This window comes from Lemur catta, chromosome 19 (assembly GCF_020740605.2).
Source record: "Lemur catta isolate mLemCat1 chromosome 19, mLemCat1.pri, whole genome shotgun sequence".
NCBI classification, from domain to species: Eukaryota; Metazoa; Chordata; class Mammalia; order Primates; family Lemuridae; genus Lemur; species Lemur catta.
Genome location: NC_059146.1, coordinates 20,852,083 through 20,874,355, shown reverse-complemented (window position 1 = coordinate 20,874,355; position 22,273 = coordinate 20,852,083). Strand labels below are relative to the sequence as shown.

The window sequence follows — 22,273 nt, the reverse complement described above, 5'->3', positions numbered from 1 at the left end:
CCTCAGCCTCCCAATATGCTGAGATCCCAGGTGTGAGCCACCGGGGGCGGCCAAGACCTGTCTCTTAAAAAATAAACAAATAAACAAACATAGACTTACTGAATGATCCAGCAATTCCACTTTGGGGTATACATCCAAAATAATTGAAAGCAGGGTCTCACAGAGATATTTTACAGCTGTGTTCATAGAAGCATTGTAACAATACCCAACTGAGGAAGCAACCCAAGTGTGCACCATGGATGAACAGATAAGCAAAATGTATGTATATAGAATGAATCTCATGGCCTCAAACACCATCCAAGGAAGAAATCATCATGCACCTCTCCCACCCCCAGTGCTGTTCCATTTCCATTAGAACCAGGAGGTCTCTCCCAAACTCAGCTCCTTCTCCATTTTTAGCAACTTCCTCCTGCTCTGCCCCAGCCTCCCAGAGAGTGGCCTGAAAGGCATCTACAGAAGAGACTTTACTGGAACTTATAGGCTCATGTATCACAAAGGGTCAAAGTTCTGATTCTGGAATGTTCCCAGAGGTATGTGCCTGACACAGAGACAAAAGGAAAAGGTGATCAACCAACCAGCTCAAGTGACAGACACAAGGAGAGCCACCAGAGAGGACTAGAGACAGAGACACAAGGACAGACAAAGGGACAGGAAACAAAGCAGCAGGGAAGACAAAGGTGTAGATTGGGAGAATGGGGGAGGGAGGCATAGGAGAGACAGACAGCAAGGAAGAGCCAGAGACCTAGAGACAAAGGGATAGAAAGACAGAGATAGAGGCCAGGTGCGGTGGCTTATGCCTATAATCCTAGCACTCTAGGAGGCCGAAGCAGGAGGATCACTTGAGGTCAGGAGTTTGAGACCAGCCTGAGCAAGAGCGAGATCCCATCTCTACTAAAAATAGAAAGAAATTAGTTGGACAACTAAAAATATATACAGAAAAAATCAGCCGGGTGTGATGACACATGCCTGTAGTCCCAGCTACTTGGCAGGCTGAGGCAGTAGGATCGCTTGAGCCCAGGAGTTTGAGGTTGCTGTGAGCTAGGTTGACGCCACTGCACTGTAGCCCGGGCAACAGAGTGAGACTCTATCTCAAAAAAGTAAATAAATAAATAAAAAAGAATGGAGTGTTCTTGGTCTGTAGAGGCCACACCCCAGGTAGACAGATGGAGAGGGTCAGCATCTTCTCCCTCTCTCAGCACTCCCCACCCAGTGCCTTTCACCCTCAGGGAGTCCCGAGTGAGAGATGGGTCAGACCTAAGGGACTCAGAAAACTTCAAAAACTTCTAATCATTCTTAGGGGAGCGATGGACTCAACTTCCTTCAAACTTTTCTCAAGGGAACTTGTTTGGGGGTCAAGTTTTTGTAGAGGTTCCTTTTTCTTTCCTTGTTTCTCCCCAAGAATGCGATGTGATGAGATGGGATTCAGTTCATTTGCTATTCTTCCTCCTCCTGCTTTTCAGTAGAGTTGACATTGGTGGACTAATGCGTTTGACGATTCTCAATTCCTCTGTGTCTCCAAGGTTCAGCCCTGGAATAATCACCATAATGATTGTGATTTATTAAATATCTGCTGCACTGGGTACATGTAAATTATTTTATTGTCATAATCCACCTCTTTTTCTTTTTTCTTTTCTTCTTCTTCTACTTATTATTATTATTTTTTTATTTATTTATTTTTTTTTTTTTTTGAGAAGGGTCTCACCATGTTACCCAGGCTGGTCTAGAACTAAGCTCAAGCCATCCTTCCACCCCAGCCTGCCACGTAGCTGGGACTACAGCCATGCACCAGGGTGCCCAGCTCCACCTCCTTTTCCTAACAACATTCTATTTATTTATTTATTCTTTTTGATTTCTTCCTTTTTTTTTTTTTTTTTTTGCTTAAAATCCTTCTGAGTGTACCTAACAACATTTTAATCACCATTTTAAGGAACTGACTCTTGCCAATATGTGAAAGGGACTGTTGGCTTTTCTTGCCTACCTATTCTCTTCTCCCAGAACACTGGGGCTGTGGCTACCCAGACCACAGACCACATTTCTCAGTCCCTTTTGTAGGTGCATTGGGCCACGTGACCAAGTTCTAGACATCTGTGGTGGGCAATCATGGCATGTACAACTTCCGGGTCAAGCCCTGGAAGGGAAATGAGGAACTACCCTCTTCCTTCTTTTCCTTCTTTCTCCATCTTGCTGACTGGAGCATGGTCATAATGGTGAATCATAGATCACACCGGCCCATCCTCCTTTTTGTTTTATTTTCCTCCTTTATTTATTAATTAATTAATTTATTTTGGAGACAGGGTCTTGCTCTGTTGCCCAGGCTAGAGTGCAGTGGCATCATCATAACTCACTGCAACCTCCAACTCCTGGGCTCAAGTGATCCTCCTGCCTCAGCTCCCCAGGTAGCTGGGACTACAGGCATGTGCCACCATGCCCGGCTAATTTTTTCTATATACTTTTAGTTGTCCAGCTAATTTTCTTTCTATTTTTAGTAGAGACAGGGTCTCACTCTTGCTCAGGCTGGTCTCGAGTGCTAGGATTATAGGCGTGAGCCACTGCGACCGGCTGAGGTATTCTTGACATACCAAAAAATTCACCTGTCATATGTGCACAATTGAAAGATTTTTAGTAAATTTATAGAGTTTTGCAACTATCACCATGATAATCCAGTTTTTGTTGTTTGCTTTTTAAGAGATGGGGTCTCAAACTCCTGGCATCAAGCTATCTTCCTGCCTCAGCCTCCCAAGTAGCTGGGTCTACAGGCCTGTGCCACCACACCTGGCCCCATGATCTACTTTAAACTTTTTCATCACCTAGAAAGTTCTTTTGAACTTTATGGTCAGTCCTCATTGACGTTCTCAGCCCCTGGCAGCCAGTCAACTACTTTTTGTAACTACGGATTTGCCTTTTCTGGACATTTCACATAAATAGAATCCTTCAATATGTAGTCTACAAAAGTCTGGCTTTTTTCAGTTAGCACACTGTTGCTTTTGTTTTCGTTTCCAGACAAGGTCTCACTCTGTTGCCCAGGCTGGAATGCAGTGGTGAGATCTTAGCTCAGTGCAGCCTTGAACTCCTAGGTTCCAGGCATCCTCCTGCCTCAGCCTCCCATGTAGGTGAACCCACAGGTGCCCGACCAGCCCAGGCTAGTCTCGAACTCTTGGCCTCAAGCAATCCTCCTGCCTTGGCCTCGCAAAGTGCTGGGATTACAGGCCTTAGCCACCGCCTGTAATACTGCTGGTGTACTGTTCTGGGGTTCATCCCTGTTGTAGCAGGTACCAGTTGCACTTAACAGCACATTTCTGTTTGGATTAGCTTCATCTCGAGTGCTCCGGCAGCACACAGGGCCAGCAGCTGCTCTGCTGGACGGCGCCATTTTATAACCCACCACGCTTGCTCCCACTGCCAGGTTTCTGTCATGCCAGCTCCCCTGGTTGGAAACTTCTGCCCCCTGACTTACCCATTCTGACTCCTCATCCTTATGGCCATGGCTTAAATGCCTGAGGTCCTTGAACCTATGGGAAGTAGCCAGGTTACTCCTCATCTCTGCGTTTAGTTTATACTCTTCAGAAAGTTTATAATTGATTCATTTTTTTACAATAAGAAAAATTATTGGAGGGAGGTTTAGAGATCTGGTTGGGAGAGAGAGGAGGAGGAGAAAGGGAGGGGTCATATTCCATCAATGATGCCAAAATAGCACCTAGGGCAGGCACCTTGGAGAGGAGACGCAGTGCAGGATCCAGAAGTACAAGAATTCTTTGAGGGAAAGGTGAGTCGGGACTAGGGAGGGTTGTGGGTATAAGAGTGAAATTGTGCCTTAGCCTGCAAGATTGCTGGTTCTTCCTGGGGCTATGCCATCTTGCACCACCCAGACCTTAATGGTTACCACTGGCACTCATTGCATGCTTATATTGGGACTGAAAAATTTCTAAGCATTAAATGTGGATTAACTTTTTAAAAATAGTTCAATGTATTTTAATAACAAACTTATACAGGAATAGCTCAGAAGACAGGAGACATTAAAAATATGTACTTGGGCCGGGAGCGGTGACTCACACCTGTAATCCTAGCACTCTGGGAGGCCGAGGCAGGAGGATTGCTCGAGCACAGGAGTTTGAGGTTGCTGTGAGCTAGGCTGACGCCATGGCACTCTGGCCGAGGCAACAGAGTGAGACTCTGTCTCAAAAAAAAATAAAAAAGTACTTGAAGCCAGGCATGGTGGCTCAAATGCCTGTAATTCCAATACTTTGGGAGGCTGAGGAGGGAGGATCACTTGAGGCCAGGAGTTGGAGACCAGTCTGGGCAACATAACAGGACGCCATCTCAAAGAGAAAAACAAAACAGAAAAATACATACTTGCGTGTAGGACAACTCAGAAAAATATAGTGAATAGATGGCATCTACTGGATGATTAAAAATGGTATAAATACCATTTAGTTGCCATAAAATATACTTGTTTTTAAAAAAATCCAAATGCTGGGCCAGGTGTGGTGGCTCACACCTGTAATCCTAGCACTCTGGGAGGCCAAGGCGGGACAATCGCTTGAGGTCAGGAGTTCGAGACCAGCCTGAGCAAGAGTGAGACTCCGCCTCTACTAAAAATAGAAAGAAATGATCTGGACAGCTAAAAATATACATAGAAAAAAATTAGCCAGGCAAGGTGGCACATGCCTGTAGTCCCAGATACTTGGGAGGCTGAGGCAGTAGGATTGCTTGAACCCAGGAGTTTGAGGTTGCTGTGAGCTAGGCTGATGCCACAGCACTCTAGCCCAGGCAACAGAGCTAGACTCTATCTCAAAAAAAAAAAAATTAAAAAAAAAAAAAGAAAGAAAATGGAAAGGTGGTGTCCATGGCTTGAGGGGGAGAGGGAAATGGGGAGTTGTTTAATGGATATAGAATTTCAGTTTTGCAAGAAGAAAACATTCTAGGGGTTGGCTGCAAGTTTTAGGAATTCTTTTCTGGCTGCAAGTCCTTTATCAGAAATGTGATTTGCCCATATTTTCTCCTACTCTGTGGCTCACCTTTTCTTTTTGTCAATGGTGAATTTTGAAGAGTTGTAGCTCTGAATTTTGATGAATTCCAATTTATCAATATTTTTTCTCTTATGGATAGTGCTTTATGATGTTATATCTAAGAAATCTTTGCCTAAGGCAAGGCCACAAGGACTTTCTCTTATGTTTTATTTATTATTTATATATATGAACAAACAGACTGGTCTCAAACTCCTAGCCTCAAGTGATCCTCCTGCCTTGGCCTCCCAAAGTGCTGGGATTACAGATGTGAGCTACTGTGCCCGGCTAGTATATATAATTTGAGTTTAGACATACCTAACACCTGTGATACTATCACCACAATCAAAGTAATATACCCATCACTTCCAAGAGTTTCCTGGTGTCCCCCCAATCGCCAATTTTCTTTTCTTTTCTTTTTTGTGGTAAGAACACTTAACATGAGATCTACCCTCTCAACACATTTTAAGTGCACAATACCATGCCGTTAACTAGGCACTATGTTGGACAACAGACCTCTAGAACTAATTCATCTTGCATAACTGAAACTTTACACCCATTGCACAACTATTTTTCCCTTTCATATTAAAAACATTTGTTGGAGGATATGCTTTTAGGCTACGCAAATACTCTGTTTCTCCTCAGTCATTTGCCTACTGATTTTTGTATTTATCAATGTGCTTTGCCTGCAACAATTATTTTATGTCTAATCATGATTTTGTATTCCCTCATTCCCTTTATATTTATAGTTCTTTGTGTATACATATAGGAAGAAAGAGCAAGAGCAGTATCTTTTGTTTTTTCATGTAAGTAGAATGATAATTTTAGTTGATTTGAGTTTCTTCGTCTTTTTTTTTTTTTTTCCAGATTATCCTGTCTTCGAACTGTCCACAGTATTCAAGACATCTTTATTCTTGAAGTGCTTGGAACACTATATTTTCAAAATGTCAGAGGTAAGCATTTGATTGTTTTCAGCTTTTTACCCCCTTCTATCATGTGGTTTTTCCAACTTTTTGCTATTATAAGCAGAAGTGCAGTAAGGTTTTCGCATGTGTTTGCATACATGTGTGTGTATATGTTTATTCCCCATTTCTAAATAAGGTGTTTCTATTTCTCGACTTTTCAATTTTGGGCATATTCTTTTTTTTTTTTTTTTTTTTTGAGACAGAGTCTCACTCTGTTGCCCGGGCTAGAGTGCCATGGCGTCAGCATAGCTCACAGCAACCTCAAACTCCTGGGCTCCAGTGATCCCCCTGCCTCAGCCTCCTGAGTAGCTGGGACTACAGGCATGTGCCACCATGCCCGGCTAGTTTTTTCTATATATATATTTTAGTTGGCCAGATAATTTCTTTCTATTTTTTAGTAGAGACGGGGTCTCGCTCTTGCTCAGGCTGGTCTGGAACTCCTGACCTCAAGCGATCCACCCGCCTCGGCCTCTCAGAGTGCTAGGATTACAGGCGTGAGCCACCGCACCTGGCCCAAATTGGTCTTTGATTTATTTTCTATGTGGGTTCACTGCTCCCCCTCTGTCCTGGGGGCGCTACTGATTCAGCCATTGGCTGTGGTTTGGTCTCCACTGCACTCCTAGGAGATGCTGTCTGGAAGCTCTTAATGAGTGGACTGAGGGTGGATGTCAGGGATGGGTCTGGGGGAAATGCAGAGAAAGGACCGAATTTACGTGCAATGTGTGTTTTTACCCAGGGAACACAGGAGGAAAGCGGCATGCCCTCAGAGAGCCTCCTGACTGACGAAGAAGAAGTGGCAGAGGTACAACCAGGTAAGCTGGACGTGGCCACAAGGGGACCTGTAAACACTCCCAACTGTGGCCAATGTCACACTACCAGTGCCGTGGCTTACGCCTGTAATCCTAGCACATGGGGAGGCCAAGGTGGGAGGATCCCTTGAGGCTAAGAGTTCAAGAGCAGGCTGAGGAACAGAGCAAAACTCCATCTCTACAAAAAATAGTACAGTTAGCCGGGTGTGGTGGCCTGTGCCTGTAGTCCCAGCTACTCGGGAGTCTGAGGCTGGAGGATCACTTGAGCCCAGGAGTTGGAGAACAGCCTGGGCAACATAGTAAGACCTCATCTCTTTAAAAAAAAAAAAAGAAAGAAAGAAAAAAGAGAAAAGGAAGCCATTTTCTAGCAGTGAGAAAGAGGCAAAGTAGATAGAGTACTCAAGAAAGCAGTGTTTCTTTTTTCTTTTTAAAAAATATTATTTTTGGGCCAGGCGCGGTGGCTCACGCCTGTAATCCTAGCACTCTGGGAGGCCGAGGCGGGTGGATTGCTCGAAGTCAGGAGTTCGAGACCAGCCTGAGCGAGACCCTGTCTCTACTAAAAATAGAAATAAATTATCTGGACAACTACAAATATATATAGAAAAAATTAGCCGGGCATGGTGGCACATGCCTGTAGTCCCAGCTACTCGGGAGGCTGAGGCAGTAGGATTGCTCAAGCCCGGGAGTTTGAGGTTGCTGTGAGCTAGGCTGATGCCACGGCACTCACTCTAGCCTGGGCAACAGAGCAAGACTCTGTCTCCAAAAAAAAAACATATATATATTATTTTCGTATGATCTTTCAGTTAAAAGAAAATTAAAATTAAATAAACATATTTTCTCAGCCAGGTGCAGTGGCACATGCCTTTAGCCCCAACTACTCAGGAGGCTGAGGCCAGAGCATCCCTTGAGTCTAGGAGTTGGAGGCTTCAGTAAGCTACCAACATGCCTGTGAACAGCCACTGCACTCCAGCCCGGGCAACAGAGCAAGACCCTGTCTTTAAAATATTTTTTAGGGTGGGGCGGGGCAGTAAAAAAAATAAATAAATAAATTTTTTTTTTTAAGTAAAAAAAATATATTTTCTCAAGGTAGTACAAATCAAAGCTCAGTGGAAGACAAAGTGCCAGGGCGAACAGTTGGGGTGATAGAAGAAGGGGTTGAACATTGCAGTGGGAACAGACTGAATTCCAGAGTCATGAAGGAGCAAGGGCAACACCCACCTTGCCAAGACAGGCCCATCCCGTCTGACCCCAGCTGCAGGGGGAGCTTCCAGTCTGCATGAGATGAACGCTAACCAAGTGTTCTCCTCTCCTCAGCCGGGTCCTCTAAGAGACCCCGACAACGACGACGCACCGTCTTCACAGCTGAGCAGAAGGCAGAGCTGGAAGATCTGTTTACATCGACTCAGTTTCCAGATTATGACACCCTAGAGCTCGTGGCGTCAAGAATCCATTTAGATGTCTCAATAGTGCAGGTCAGAGCCACTGGCATTTGCCAGGCATGTCCTATGCTGCCCAGACCCTTCTCCCGCATGATTTTACCCCCTCTCCCCTCGGCCCCATGATCAAATAATCATCTGTGCTAGACACATTTTGTATTTTCATTCTTGGAAACACAGACCAGTGGGCTGGGTGTGGTGGCTCGCACCTGTAGTCCCAGTTACTGGAGAGGCTGATGCAGGAGGGTGATCGCTTGAGTCCAGGAGGTCGAGGTTACAGGGCGCTAAGATATGATCGCCTGCATTCCAGTCTGGGCGACAGAGCAAGGCTATGTCTCAAAAAAAAAAAAAGAAAGAAAGAAAAGAAAAGAAAAGAAATACAGGCCTGTTTTACACTTGAGGTAAACCAAGGCACAGGAGGGCAAGGTGACTGAGTACAGGGTTCCAAGGCTGCTAAGGTGTGACAATGGAATTCTAACCCAGCCTTCTCCTAACTGCGCCCCCTACGAACCCTCAAAGTGAATGGTCATCCTCTCAAGTCAGAGACGCCGCCATTTGCTCGAGCTTCGCTCTGGTCCTCATGTACTGAGGACATACATAGTCCGTCCCTTCTGGAATACTCCTTACTCCTTTAGTGGGCCCATCAGAGAGGCTTCCAAAGATAATTCTCAAGGACCCTAGGCTAAACTCTGATACTCTACTGCACAGAGCCCTGCCCTCTTCCTTGCTCCTGCAGAGAGTGTGTGGGATGTAGTCCATCCCCTGCTCCTGCTCAGGTCTCAAAGGCCTGTCCTGTTGCCTTTCTTCTTTTTTTGCAACCTTGGCCTCCTGGAATCCCTGGGCCACGGACATGTGGGAATGGCTCCTGGCCTGCCCTGGGTGCAGGAGGAACAGGTGTGAAGCCACCTCCTGCCACCAGAAGCAGCCTCATTCCTGGGGAAGATGAGTAAATATCATCTCATCCCAGGTTCGTTTCCTACTCACACTCTCCCTCCCCCCATCTCCCCTCTTTACTCCCCAGATTTGGTTTAAGAACCGAAGAGTTAAATGGAGAAAGGATCAGCTGAAGGATCAACAAGTGGTGTTTTCATTGCGAGGCAGACCACCCAAGAGGTACCAAGAAGCAGAACCCAATTTCTCTGCCGAGGGAGGCGCTGTTCTCCCAGGGGTTGTGGGTCCCTGCTGCGTAGCCCTGCCAGGCCCCTCAGAAGCCGAAGCCTGCACTGGTGACCCCTCAGAAGCCGAAGCCTGCACTGGTGACCCCTCAGAAGCCGAAGCCTGCACTGGTGACTCACACTCGGCTTCTCAGTCGGGTGACTCTGAGCTGGATGGGCTGGAGGCCACCATCCCTGCCTTGTTTTCAGGTCCATATGACATAAGCCATGTGATAGAAATGTATGAATGTTTCGAAATGGAGGAGAGTCCTGAAGACTTCAGTTGTCTTTCTCAGTATCTCTCCCTGTCCGACAACTAACCAGCTGCAGAGAGAGTTCTGTTGCTCATCCCGCTCCCAATCTCTGTTTGATGAAGGATATTACAACATAGGAGCAAGCAGAAAATTCCACAAAGCCTGCAGGTCGTTAGTCCCAGAGATTTCAAAATGTATGGCTTAGGCCAGGTGCAGTGACTCAGGCCTATAATCCCAGCACTCTGGGAGGCTGAGGTGGGAGGATCGCTTGAGCCCAGGAGTTTGAGGTTGCTGTGAGCTAGGCTGACACCATGGCACTCTAGCCCGGGTGACAGCAATACTCTGTCTCAAAAAAAAAAAAAAAAAAAACAAAGTCTTCGGCCATACCACCCTAAAAAAACAAAACTCTTGTTTCCATTTACTCTAAATGTAAATCTAAACGAGTCTTTCCCCCTTAAAGACTTAAGTTTTTTTTCATTATTTATTATATAACTTAATTATATTTTATTTATTTATTTGTTTGTTTGTTTATTTATTTATTTTATGCACCACAACCCACTCATTTTTTGTTTCTATTTTTAGTTGGCCAGCTAATGTTTCCTATTTTTAGTAGAGATGGGGTCTCAGCTCTTGCTCAGGCTGGTCTCAAACTCCTGCCCTCAAGGGATCCTCCTGCCTCAGCCTCCCAGAGTGCTAGGATTATAGGCGTGAGCCACCCCGCCCAGCCTTAATTATATTTTAGATGAGATGGAGTCTCACTATGATGGCCAGGCTGGTCTTGAACTCCTGGGCTCAAGTGATCTTCCTGCCTCAGCTTCCCAAGTAGCTGAGGATACGGGCAAGAGCCACCTTGTCCAGCTTTATGACTTTTTTTCTTTTTAACGTACAATGTATTGCCTCATTCATAGGAAATGAAACTCAAATTGAAACTACAACATTCAACAATCTGATGAATCAAATTGGCAAATGCACAAAAGTTGTGATAATTAATGCATGATACTATGGGGCATCCCAACAGTCTCCATACAAAGAAAAACTTTACAAAATTTTATAATGAATATTTTGTAAGCAAAGGTACTTTTAGCTACAATTTCCCATTTTCCCTAGGTATGGCAACAGACATTTATTTGGGACACCGTGTAGAACATAAATACTGCCAATAGGTTGGTTGGAGTGGGGACTAATGTAATTTAATTAATGTTGGATTTTTAAGATGTGACATTAAAATATTATTTATCTTTTTTTTTTTTTAATTGTCTTCTTTACTCATGCTTTGGACTGGAACGAAATATTTATCTTGATTGCAGCTTTCTTTTCCCCCCTGCTGTACGGAGGTTTAAAATTTTTATACATTCAAGGTGATATTTGATATATATATACAAATGATTATCATAATTAAGCTTCTTAACAGATTCATCATCTCACACGGTTATTTATTTGTGTGTGTGTGGTCAGAATACTTAAGATCTGTCTACGGCCATACCACCCTGAACGCTTCCGATCTCATCTGATCCCGGAAGCTAAGCAAGGTTGGGCCTGGTTAGTACTTGGATGGGAGAATACTTAAGATCTGCTCACTTAGAATGCTGAGGTTTTAGGTGCCCCCCTAAATTTTACACCTGAGGTAAATACCTCCTTTGCCTTACCCTAGTCCCAGCCCTGTGACTCTGCAAATATCTCTTTGTCCTGGTGTCTCGCTTACCCACCACACCAAGTTCACTTAGCCACTGTAATTCTCCTGGGGAAAGAGAAGGTACCCCTGCCCCATCTCTCTCTGCCTCGATTTGCCCTCAATGACATTTGGCCAATAATGGTAATAAGTAACATCTACCAAGTGTTTCCATTTCAGTCGGCTTCCTAAGCACTGGACATATCTCCTTTAATCTACTCAATGCACTCATGAGTTAGATGACACTGGTCCCTGTGTGCAGATGGGGAAACCAAGGCAGAAAGCCCATGTAACAAAGATCCTTCCTTGCCAGCTCTCCAGAAAATGAGTTATTGAACTCTCTCCTGGGATTAAAAGGTATATAGATATTGAACTCTCAACACTGATAATGTCAACAATGCTTTTTCTTGGGGAGAGAACAGCAGGCTCCCCAAGATAAGGGAAGCAGGGTAAAGGGAGTGAGTGGGGACACAAGAGGGTGATACTTACACACAGGAATCCAGGGCTTCTGGTGTTGGGTCTACCATGAAGGTGTTAGTGCAGTCACCATGGTGACGGTCCATGAACAGGGCAGGTGCCCTTAAGAAGTTTGGGTAGCCGGGCAACGTGCCTCACGCTTGTGATCGTAGCACTCTGGGAGGCTGGGGCGTGAGGATTGCTGGGACTACAGGGATGATATTATTTTTGTAACATTACATACTTACCATTTACGTATGGTAAGAAAACTTAAAAAAAATCTATTCTCTTAGCAATTTCAAGTATACATTGGTACAAACTAAAGTCACCATGATGTACACTAGATCTCTTGAACTTATTCCTCCTGTGGCACTGAAACTTATACCTGTGACCAATGTCTCTCATCCCCGTCCCCAGCCCCCATGACCACCTTTCTGCTCTCTGCTTCCACAAGCACGGCTTTTTTTTAGATTCCACAGGTAAGTTGAGATTGTGCTTATTTTTTTACATTGTAACATAAAATTAACATAAATTACCATCTTAATCATTTTTAAGTGGACAGTTCAGTGGCATTAAGTACATTCACACTGTTGTGCCACCATCACCACCAAAAGTTCCCTTTTGGGCCGGGCGTGGTGGCTCACGCCTGTAATCCTAGCACTCTGGGAGGCCGAGGCGGGTGGATCGCTCTAGGTCAGGAGTTGGAGACCAGCAAGAGCGAGACTCCGTCTCTACTAAAAATAGAAAGAAATTATCTGGCCAACTAAAATACATATAGAAAAAAAAAATTAGCCGGGCATGGTGGCGCATGCCTGTAGTCCCAGCTACTCCGGGAGGCTGAGGCAGGAGGATCGCTTAAGCCCAGGAGTTTGAGGTTGCTGTGAGCAAGGCTGACGGCACGGCACTCACTCTAGCCCGGGCAACAAAGTGAGACTCTGTCTCAAAAAACAAAAAAACAAAAAAAGATCCCCTTTGTAAAATGTGAATAATCTTCTCCACTTAAGAGGATAATGCAGGCTGCGTGTGGTGGCTCACGCCTGTAGTACTAGCTCTGGGAGGCAGAGGAGGGAGGCTTACTTGAGCTCAGGAGTTTGAGGCCACCCTGAGCAAGAGTGAGACCCCATCTCTACTAAAAATAGAAAAATTAGCCAGGCATTGGAGGGGAGTGCCTGTAGTTCCAGCTACTTGGGAGGCTGAGGCAGGAGGATCCCTTGAGCCCAGGAGTTTGAGGGCACAAGTGAGCTATGATGACACCACTACACTCTACCAGAGGGGACAGAGCAAGGCTCTGACTCAAAAAAAAAAAAAAAAAAAAGAGGATAATGTTTGTCTTGAGCTGTTTCTGCAATTTGCTCTGACCTCTGATTCAATGCCCCCTTCCAGTAGGGATCATTATACCCATTCATCAGATGAGGAAATCAAGGCCAAAGGGAATTCAGTAAATAGTTCACTAGAAAAGGAGGCAGATGCAAGCCCAGCTTTGGGTCTTCCAAGTGTTCTCAGTGCCCTGGGCTATGAATTGTGTCCAAAGGCGCACCCACCACCACCAACCTCACACCCACCCCTGCGGGATCCAGCCCTCAGCCTCCCCTACACTCCTCATCCTCCTCCCTGCTCTCCACCCTGGGAATCTCCTCTAGGAATTTCTCCTTTTTACATGCTGCAGAGAAAGTGAGTGTCTTTCAGGAAGTTTGGCCTTTCTTTGCACCTCCTGGGCTTTTTTTTTTTTAAAGAGACAGGGTCTCACTCTGTTACTCAGGCTGGAGTACAGTGGTGTGATCATAGCTCACCTTGACCTCAAATTCCTGGGCTTAAAGGATCCTCCCGTCTCAGCCTCCCAATTAGCTGGGACTATGGGTGAGCACCACCAGACGCAGCTAATTTTTAAAAATTTTTGTAGAGACTGGGCCTCACTATGTTGCCCAGGCTGTTCTCAAACTCCTGCCTCCAGCGATCCTCCCACCTTAGCCTCCCAAGGCTCATACCTCACGAAGTGCTGGGATTACAGGTGTGAGCCACTGTGCTCAGCTGTTTTTTTCTTATTGTTTTTTCGTCCTGAAACCACCTATATGAAAATAATGTAAAACTGGAAGGTCAAAATAGTAATAAAAGTGTGATTTCTGTAAAAGTACACATCTAGCTAAACCTTACCCAGCCATTGTTCTCTAACTTCCCTATTTCTGTAAACCGTTTACTGCTTAAATGGCACGTGTCCTCCTAGACGGGGACGGGCAAAGATTAGTGACTTCCCTGACTGATTCTGTCAATAGTGTTGCTGTCATAAAACCTAAGGCTGCTTTTTGAGATATTGTTCAGACTCTACATTTAACGGGACTCACTGATGGACGCCAACCGGACCCGTGGACATGGGTGGGAACGGATTCAACAAGCCTTCAGAGCCCCCTGCCCAGGAAATGCCCCAGCTGAGAAGATGATTTCTGCTTCCAAACCCCGAGTTCATCCCCAGCCAATTAGCAGGTCCAATTCCTTAGCCCTTTGTTCACCACACCTTAGCCCCCAAATTCTTGAGGAGATGGACTTGAGAAATTACTCTCATCTCCTTGCCTGGAACCTTGGGAAATTAAACTCTTTCTCTGCTGCTCCACTTGCTGTCTCAGTATATATTGGCCTTCACCGGGCAAGGGGACCCGGTTGGGCTGTAATAGTGACAGGTGTCTCAGCCATGAACCTCGACATGGGTGAGGAAAATATCATTTCTTCTCCCCGCACGCCATGTTTGTTCATTCCAGGGCCTTACTTTTGTTTTTCTTTTTAATCTTTTAAGACTTTGGGCTTTGCTCTGGGGATTCCACTAGAATAAGACAGATGAACTCCTTGAGCCTGATAGAACCCATGAACAGTCTATTAAAATAAATATGAGTTCTAGCATGTGCTACCGGTGAAAAGAGCAGAAGGTCCAGGCAGGCTAAAATCAGGGAGTCGATCCGAGAAGGCATCTCTTTCTTAGGAGAGGCTGTTTCAATGAGAAGAACTGAAATGATGGGAAGGGTAGGGTTGAAGGAATTTTAGGCGGTGGGAAGAGCCTGAGCAAAAACCATCCAGGGGCAGCAGAAGTGGATGGACTGTGAGGCCCCATGCAGAGTGCAATAGCTGGGAGAAAAAGGACAAATATTGCAGGATTCCACCTATGTGAGCAGTTAAACTCACAGAGACAGAAAGTAGAATAGTGGTCCCCAGGGGCTGGGAGGAGGGGAAATGAGGAGTTGTTTACCAGGTACAGAGTTTCACCTGGGGAAGATGGAAACAGTTCTGGAGATGGATGGTGGTGATGGCTGGACAACAATGTGAATGCATTTCATAGATTGAGCTGTACACTTAAAATTGGTTATGTTGGTAACAGGTACAGACATACAGTTAGGTAAAGTTCTGTTGTTCAACAGCAGAGTGACTATTGCTTAACAACAATGCGTTATTTCTAGGTAACTAGAAAAGAGGGCTTGAAATGTTTCCAACACATAGAATTGATAAATGCTTAGGTTGCCCATGGTGGGTCGCTCATGCCTGTAATCCCAACACTTTGGGAGGCCAAAGTGTAGGGATCACTTGACGCCAGGAGTTTGAGACCAGCCTGGGCAATATAGCACGACCTCCATCTCTACAAAAAACAAAAAAAATTAGCCACGTATGGTGATGTGCTTCTATGGTCCCAGCTACTTGGGGCCATACTTGATCAAGGCAGGAGGATCGCTTGAGCCCAGGAGTTTGAGGTTGCTGTGAGCTATGATGACACCACTGCACTCTCTAGCCCGGGCAACAGAGCAAGACTCTGTCTCAAAAAAAAAAAAAACACCAAAAAAACAAAAAACCATCATGTTGTACACCACAAATATATATAGTTTTATTTGTCAATTAAGAATTAAGGGGTCGGCGCGGTGGCTCACTCCTGTAATCCTAACAATCTGGGAGGCTGAGGCGGGAGGATCGCTCGAGGTCAGGAGTTTGAGACCAGCCTGAGCAAGAGCGAGACCCCGTCTCTACTAAAAATAGAAAGAAATTAAACGGACAACTAAAAACATATATAGAAAAACTAGGCAGGCATGGTAGCACATGCCTGTAGTCCCAGCTACTCGGCAGGCTGAGGCAGGAGGATCGCTTGAGCCCAGGAGTTTGAGGTTGCTGTGAGCTGGGCTGACACCACGGCACTCTAGCCCGGGCAACAGAGCGAGACTCTCTCTCAAAAAACAAACAAAAAAAAGAATTAAGGGCTGGGTTTGGTGGTTCAGCCCTGTGATCCCAGCACTTTGGGAGGTACAAGCAGGCACTGCTTAACACAAAGTCAAAAGCCCCTAACCACACAGGTCAAAAACAAGATGTGGTGACAGAACAAGACTAGTGAAAACCAACAAGAAATTAGCCCAGCTGCTGGACCTTGCGGCTCATTATGCCCTAGTTATAACATATTAGCATGCTAAAACCAGCCCCCAGGACACCATGACAGTTCTAGGAGGGACTTTATAAAGTAAAAAAAGGGGAGGGTTCCCAGTTTTAAGAAATCACCCCCCCTTTCCAGGAAATAACATGAGTATTCCTTCCCTGATCAGCTTATGATTAAGCCAGTGCTTAAATTAAAAAAAATAAAATGAAAATTAAAAAATAAAACAATCCAAAGGTACTGGGGAGAAGTAGTCTCTACTCCGTGGAGTAGATCTTCTATATCTCCTAAATAAAACTTGCTTTCGCTTTACACTGTTGGCTTGTTCCTGAATTCTTTCTCTCACGAAGCCAAGAAGTGAGTGATTGCCAGTACTGGGAAGACTGATGCAGAGCGGGAGAAGCTCTGAATCCTGGGGTCAGAATGGAGGAGGAAGAATTTAAAACGGTGCCATACTCTAGTTAAACAAGTACCATGGCTCAAAAGGAAACCAAGGTCTCTGTTCCAAGGGTCAAGACCAGGTTCCCCTGGGGTAGGCAGGTGTGGTGGGAGATGCCCGCTAGTACACACCTGATCATGTAGGTGGACCCAGAGCAGACATTGATCCCACTCAAATAACCTTTCCTGGATGCATTTGTGTCCAAACTTCCTGCCTCCCTGGCACTTGCTCCCATCTCCACTATGAGGAAAATTATGATGATAATTCATGCCTTAGAGATATAGGATCGGAAGCAAAGTATGCCAAGTCTGCTTCTGAATGCAATGTGCTGTGCCAGTGTTGTGACCACTGCAGAAACAGTGGTCCAAAGGAGTCTGCAGTTCCACCTCCAGGTGTTCAAGATGGATAAAAAGGGTTGGGGACTTCGTACCTTGGAATTTATACCAAAAGGAAGATTTGTCTGTGAATATGCTAGCGAGGTTTTAGGATTCTCTGAAGTACAGAGAAGAATTCACTTACAAACAATATATGACTCAAATTACATAATAGCCATCAGGGAACATGTTTATAGTGGGCAGATAATGGAAACATTCGTTGACCCTACGTATTTAGGAAATATTGGAAGATTCCTTGATCATTCTTGTTAGCCAAACCTATTGATGATTCCTGTCCGAACTGACTCAATGGTACCTAGGTTGGCACTCTTTGCAGCCAAAGACATTTTGCCAGAAGAGGAACTCTCTTACGACTATTCAGGAAGATTTCTTAATCTAATGGACAGTGAAGACAAAGGCTGGGTAATGGAAAACTAAGAAAACCTTGTTACTGTGGTGCCAAATCGTGTACTGCTTTCCTACCTTAAGACAGTTCGCTGTACTGCCCCTTAGAAAAGCCAAACATCAATTAGGAGGGAAACTGCTCAACCAGTAAGAGAGGCCAGTGGGTGGGAATCAGAGAACCAAGCATGTGTGGCTCAGCATCTTATGCATTCCCGTCTTCCAAGCAACTTACTCTTGAGGTCAGTCTCCTCTGTGGCAAGCAGCTTGCCCCTCTGTATAAGGAACGCTGGTGGTTGTCTGGCTTTGCCTCTGTCTGGTTGCGTACGTTTAAGTCAGGAGTGTGGCAGAGACTACAAGTTGTCCATCAATATTCTTTCCTTCTGTAATAAAATTCTCAATGTTACCTGGGTACTTTGCTACCCAGAATACTTACTTCTCTAGTTATATATGGCTGAGTGACTTTGTTCCAGCTAATGGAATATAAGCAAAAATGACGTGTCCTTAAATGGAGAGTTCCGCCCTTCTCTTCCTCTTTCTTTACGTTGGCTGGAATGTGTGCATTAGGAGTAGAGCTGGAATAGCCATCCCAGACCCCCAGATGACTCTTAAGAAAGAAAGCCATGCATAACAAATCAACAAGACAGAAAGGAGTTTAGGTGTCTGGTACTATAGAACATTCTGCTGGTTCTGATCTGACACATTTGAACTTTTCAATGAGAAAGTCCCTTGTTTAAGCCACCGTTATGAGTTTTCTAGCACTCAAACTGAACCTAATTAGGATCCAAGAAAACTCTTGTGTCTACCTACCTAAGCCATGCTTTCCAACCAATTTCATTAGTAATAAAGCTGATATTTTAATTTCAAAAAAAAAAAAAAAAAAGAAAGAAAAGGAAACCAAGATCTTTGTTCCAAGGGTCAAGACCACATTCCCCTGGGGTAGGCGTGTGTGGTGGGAGATGCGTGCGCATGCGCGGTACGCCCAGGGCGCAAAGACCCTGGCGGGACGCCTGGGGCACAAACAGGGACTGGCATCGGACCGTGGCGGCACCAGGGGTGTGGAGACTGGGAGGAGATGGGGTCGTGGGGGGTGGATGGGTGTGGAAACTGTTGTCGTCAGAAGGGCAGAGACGCATGAGCACACGAGGCTGCGCTGGGGGGTTAGCAGGCAAGAAGTTACTGTCACCGGGAGGACCCAAGCCCGGCGGCGCAGGCTCTGCAGTTCCGGACCCGGTGGACCCTAGCAGGTGAGGGAGATCCGCGTAAGGTGAGTGAGAAGGTGGGTGAACCTCCCTTTCTCTCGGACTCGCGAAGACAAGGCAGGGGACACAGGAGGAGGGGACCAGTGTCTGCGTTTCAGGCTTGGAGACAGGACAAGAGACGGCTTCCTGCTCTGGCTCTCCTGTTCTTGAACCAAATCTGGGAGGACAGACAATGTGAAAAGGCCCTTAGGACAAGCCACGTTTGTTCCCAGGACCTCACGAAGAACACAGGCGATCCTAACGCTTTTGCTCCTAACCCCTGCCTTCACTTAAGTTCCAGGAGGGCGGAATGGAAAACGGAAGGATGGATGGGTTAGTAAAAATGCCACCAGGGCTCAGGGACATCCTAGCTTGGTTGGGGAGAGCATAGGAAGTCTGGAATGAGAGACCTCTCTTTTCCGTATGGTGCGGAAAATTGCTTGGGTCTGGGCAGAAAGAGAGTGACTTACTGACTACTGGGAAGTGACTGATTTAGGGACTCTTTTGGTTGTTGAGATTTGTGGGAATAATAAAGAATAAAAATCTGAGCCGGGGCCAGGTGCGGTGGCTAACGCCTGTAAGCCCAGCACTTTCGGAGGCCGGGGCAGGAGAATCGCTCAAGACTAGGAGTTGGAGATGCCATCCCTACACGAAAAGAATAAAAAAGCTAGGTGCTTAGGCGGAGGACCATTGAAGCCCAGAAGTTCAAGACTGCAGTGAGTGAGCTGTGATGTATGCTTCCACTGCACTCCAGCCAGAGTGACTGAATGAGAATATTGTCTCAAAAAAAATTAGAACAGGCCAGTGCAGTGGCTCATGCCTGTAATCCTAGCACTCTGGGAGGCCGAGGCGGACAGATCGTTTGAACTCAGGAGTTCAAGACCAGCCTGAGCAAGAGTGAGACCCCCATCTCTACTAAAAATAGAAAGAAATTATGTAGACAACTAAAAATACATATAGAAAAAATTAGCCAGGCGTGGTGGTGCATGCCTGTAGTCCCAGCTACTCGGGAGGCTGAGGCAGGAGGATGGCTTGAGCCCAGGAGTTTGAGGTTGCTGTGAGCTAGGCTGACGCCACGGCACTCTAGCCTGGGCAACAGAATGAGACTCTGTCTCAAAAAAAAAAAAAAATTAAAGCAAAATTTAAAAAGCTGAGTTAGAACCACGAAAAATTTCCTGATCTGCATTTTTTTTTTTTTTTTTTTTTTTTTTTTGAGACAGTCTTGCTCTGTTGCCCGGGCTAGAGTGAGTGCCATGGTGTCAGCCTAGCTCACAGCAACCTCAAACTCCTGGGCTCAAGCCATCCTCCTGCCTCAGCCTCTCGATCAGCTGGGACTACAGGCATGCGCCACCATGCCCGGCTAATTTTTTCTATATATTTTTAGCTGTTTGGCTAATTTCTTTCTATTTTTAGTAGAGACGGGGTGTCGCTCTTGCTCAGGCTTGTCTCGAACTCCTGAGCTCAAACGATATGCCCACCTCGGCCTCTCAGAGTGCTAGGATTACAGGTGTGAGCCACCGTGCCTGGTCTGCCTTTTTTTTTTTTTTTTTGTCAGGGTCTCCCTCTGTGTCCCAGGCTGCAGTGCAGTGCAATGGTGTCATTATAACTCACTGTAACCTCAAACTCCTGGGCTCAAGCAATGCTCCCTCCTCAGCTGCCTGAGTAGCTGGCCAGCTAGCATTTTTTAGCCCTTACCACTTGAAAGTGCAATCCTACACACTTCCCATACATTGCCTCACTTAAAAACTATTGCAACAAACTCAGAGACTAGACACCATTATTACTCCCAATTCCAGATTAAGAAATTGAGGCAGAGAAGTCACAAAACAAGGATTCATCCTTTCCAGCCTCTTTCGTACTTTGTTAGGTGCCCACGTGGAAGATAAATTTTCTCATCTCCTTTAGATAGGGTGACAAACTCCTTGGTTTGTCTGAAGCTTTCCCGGTTTTAGCACAGAAAATCCTGCATCCTGGCCCAGGTGAGGTGGCTCGTGCCTATAATCCTAGCACTCTGGGAGGCTGAGGCAGGAGGATGGCTTGAGGTCAGGAGTTTGAGGTTGCTGTGAGCTAGGCTGACACCACAGCACTCTAGCCCGGGCAAAAAGCGAGACTCTGTCTCAACCAAACCCAACCCAACCAAACCCATGGACTCTAGAGCAGTCATGCTAAGTGTCCAGTCTCTGGGGAGTTTGAGGTGGCCCTCAGCACTGGGTTCCTGACAAAGAAGAGGGCAGAACCCGCCAGGGTGGTTCATACTCACTGAGAGACTTGAGGACTCTGATGCTGGGTTCCCCTGGGGTCCACAGTGCTGAAGGTGTTATTGGGCTCTTGGCGACAGGTGTCCTCAGCGCCTGTGGATGGCATGGGAGTGGCCTGTGGGACAGAGGGGCTTTGCGACTCATTAAGTGGCAACACGGAGAAAGCCTTAGGGAATCGTACCTTACCTGTTCTTTTGCCTTGGATAAATGTCACTTTCTTGACCCCAGGCTCCCTCTTAATTTAGTGTGGGGAAAACCATCTCACTTCTCCTTGAGTATCTGCCTCACAGTGGCTGGTGTTTGCCCAGAGCAAGCTGCTCTGTTCTGATTCAACCTTCCCAGTGGGGATCATTATTCCCACTTATCAGGAGAGGAAGGTCAAGGGAAAGAGGGCTCAAACCACATGTGCAGGAGGCGGGGCACACGCAGGTATTGCTCCCTGCGCGATCACCCACGCACCTTTCTGCACTGGGAATCTCTGGTGCCCAGGACACCTGCCCTGGCTGGTCTAGCCCTGAGATCTTGCCACATCCTTGATCCTCCCTGCCTTCCTCTGAGAATCACTCCTTTTCCTCTGTTCCAAGGAGAATCGGGCTATTGAGGCTTCATGTGGGGCTTGTTCTTTGGCCCCAGTTTAAATACAGGTGTCGCTGGGCCCCTCCTCCCTGCCCAGCACTCCCCCAGGGCTCTAGTGCTCCAGCAAGGACAGCCTTGTGCTGTATCCTGGAGATTCTACCACCACAAGACACTCTCTGAGCTCAGTCTGATGTGAAAGACAGAACACGGAGCAGTGAGCACCCTGAGAGAATGATGTCTGTGCTGCGAGGTCACTGTGGAGTGGCCGACAGCCTGGGCATGGGGAGACAAGAGTCTGCGCAGGCTGGCAAGGAACGTCCTGTCTGAGGAGCCACTTTTCTAGTGAAAGGATAGAAAGGAGGAGGGGAGCAATGCGCAGAGAATTGTGGACAACAGGGAAAGAATGGACATTTGTGAGACTAAATGAAAGTTTGTGTGCCTGTATTTTCCCAAATGCATCTGATCCTTCTGTCACCTGTTTAATGTATATGTCTAGGTATGTACACGGTGTATCTCTGTGTGTCGGTCACACACTGACTCCCACTGCAGGTAACAGATCCTAGAGTCTGAAGCTCCCAAGTGCTTGTCACCATCTCGCAGTCTTAGGACACTGATGGAAGTCATGGGAGGGGACGAGGCAGGATTTGTTGCTGGAAAGGGCTCTTCCTCTGAGGACACTAGAAACCTATTCCTTCCTTCTTTTAAGAATACTTTGGGCCGGGCGAGGTGGCTCACGCCTGTAATCCTAGCACTCCGGGAGGCCGAGGCGGGTGGATCGCTCGAGGTCAGAAGTTCGAGACCAGCCTGAGCAACAGCGAGACCCCCGTCTCTACTAAAAATAGAA

General features: G+C 46.2%; 1 pseudogene; it reads left to right on the top strand.

Annotated features, from left to right (window-relative positions):
* Nucleotides 1–11,838: 11,838 nt before the first annotated feature.
* On the top strand, nucleotides 11,839–20,858 carry LOC123624183 (annotated as a pseudogene).
* Nucleotides 20,859–22,273: the final 1,415 nt, after the last annotated feature.